The 2,500-nt window shown below is 38.9% G+C and overlaps 1 protein-coding gene across 4 annotated transcripts in view; it reads left to right on the forward strand.

Moving 5' to 3' along the window:
• The window catches only part of LOC138009520 (uncharacterized), a 23,825-nt gene that overhangs the window by 20,930 nt on the left and 395 nt on the right, over nt 1–2,500 (forward strand). For all 4 annotated transcript variants that reach the window (XM_068856579.1, XM_068856580.1, XM_068856581.1 and 1 more), the window contains one exon: nt 1–2,500. This exon is cut by the window's left edge and continues 414 nt beyond it; it is cut by the window's right edge and continues 395 nt beyond it. The gene's annotated coding sequence lies outside the window, so the exon portion shown is untranslated.

Below are 2,500 nucleotides of genomic sequence, written 5' to 3' on the forward strand. Positions count from 1 at the left end.
ACTGCTTTAGTATATACTTTCGTTTTATTCCCAAATAAATATTTCTTTAACTTGCATTTGCTAACTTTATTATTGCCTTTTCTGTCCGACTAGTTGGGTGATACTAAAACAATTGGGCCCTTCGCCCTCAAGGGCCATGGGCCCGTAGCCCTTGCGGGCTACTGGTCTTATTGTTAATTATTTATTATTTATCACTAAAATGCAAGTCTTATTGGTTTCTTTGCTCAAAAATCTCTGATTACTCTTTTACGGTCAATTGATGCTTCTGTTCGGCGATTGCCAGTTTGATGCCATTTTGACATCGCTGAGGATCGTTGTAAAATGTATTGGAAACATCCAAAGTACACCTTAACAACACACACATGCGTGATTGACTGCTAGTTCATCGTTCCTCTGTAGGTATGGTCGTGGCGCTTACAGCCAGAAGTCCGCAGAGGACTTAGAGTTCCGCAGTGTTCAACTGATTGTTTTATTTACATGCGACTTATCTGCGCTTATTTTTGCCTGAAATTCCTGTTAAGCCAGTGCTTAATTAATGGCTTAAAGGCAGTTAAGCCCCTGTTCCTGTTAGTCAAAACCAGATTGAACAGTAACAACTACTAACGATTTGCGATACGGAGACCTGTATGAGCTTTGACGTTGGTTGATATTCTCTATTAGTATCACCCAACTAGTGGACTAATGCAAATCCTGCATTTTGATTGGCTACGCTACTAGAGGACTATTAGGGCTACGGGTCTAATTGTTAATTAGCACAGGCAACAAACGACCATAAACAAGCGGATACAAGCAATCGGTCGTTGTTTCATCGGACCTTCACGGATGATCGCCTTATATTTTAGTGCCGAACAGCCGATGTTGTGTAAGATTGGTTTTCGGTTTGGTGATTATTGTTTATGCCCGTTCGTTGAGAGGCACGTTGAAAGGTGCGGGTCACCGTAGCAATTTCTGAGCGTGGGGTCTTGTTTACAAGCTGAGCACGCACCCGGAAGCAACACACGAGCGCTATCATTATTATCTTTTCAACTGAAATTTGAATCTTGCCGCGTTTGTACATATTTCTATTTCGCTTTCGTTTGGTAAAGTTTTCATTTTATTTTTCACTGGCTTTGCTACCTTCAAACGGTACTTAAATCGATTTTTTTCCAGAAATCCGGTCGTCGTCAAAACGTAAATAAATACTTCAAACTAAAGTGTCTTTTTCATCGCTGAGAAGACACAGGAAGGTTAGAAAGACAGTCGCCAAACAGGAGAATAAAAGTGTTGAGCTTTCGGCACCCATTTTGAAAAATTCGGGAAAAACATTCATGTGTAAAAAAAACTTGTATGCGTATCCCTTTCCAAATTAAACAATCCTTGTTAATTAGCGCTTGCAGAAACTGTGTAGCATCCTCTTTTCGTAATCAGACAGGGAGAGAACCTGTCACTCTCTGAAGTAAAACATTTTTTTTTTCAATCCCATCACAAGAGAATTATGAGCAAGATAGATGAATTTGGAGGAACTGTAAACTAGAAAAGACACTTGTGGTCACGGAATAGAAACTGGTCAAACGGTGAGGAAGAAATACATTTTTAAAAAACGGATGTTTCATATGAGAATTTGCATTGGGTCAAAAGGAGTCGACATGACATCGATACAAGGAAACTGCCAACGACCTTTTTCTTAAGGGAAACAAAACAATGTCGTTTTTCTCTAAATGACAGCCTTGAAAGAAAGCGCTTGATCGCTAGTTACTCAACGGGGGATTCCCCTTACTGCTAATAACTTATCTGATTGGTTGATTATTTTTGGATCTCTGTTTATCTGGCATTTTCTAATAAGAATGCTAATGATATGCATGCACACAAGTATTATGTTTTACCAAAACGTTTCTCAGTCAACTTCCAACAGCGGTTGTTTTTCACAGTACAACAATGGGCGCTAGCTGAACACGCCAATATATTAACACATGCTTTTTTAGCAGCTTGTAACAGACCTCTCAAGTCTGACGGTTTTTAGGGCAATCTCACAGATTCAGGCCGATATCCACAGTTATAAGGCATATTTGTCATATTTGATCGACGGGTTGACAAAACATGGACCTCACAACCATATTTAGAAGACAAATGCCAGATAAGGTTATCGTTACCAGTTACCGAATCCCTTCTAAAAAGGGGAGGGCTACTCGTTGGAAATTTTAAATTAAACCCCTAAAGGAGAACAATCTGTGTGTGGCCCAGGCTTATTTTGACCCCTAAAAGAGACCATATTAAAACACGGATATATAAAAAATACGGTGACTTTTAATGATGCCAAAGAATTTATCATCTAATACTTTCGTTTACATGAAATATAAAAGTGTAAATATACACTTATATTTCTTCGCGTGCAACACTAAAGGAGACCTTCACGGCTACATATGATTGCGTTTTTCCCAGAACACCCTAAGTGAGACCAAAATCCGAAATTTACACCCCTTGTAATTTTTTAGCATTTATATTTTGTAATTCTTACACGGCA

The sequence above is a fragment of the Montipora foliosa genome, chromosome 7, assembly GCF_036669935.1.
Source record: "Montipora foliosa isolate CH-2021 chromosome 7, ASM3666993v2, whole genome shotgun sequence".
In the NCBI taxonomy this organism is placed as follows: domain Eukaryota; kingdom Metazoa; phylum Cnidaria; class Anthozoa; order Scleractinia; family Acroporidae; genus Montipora; species Montipora foliosa.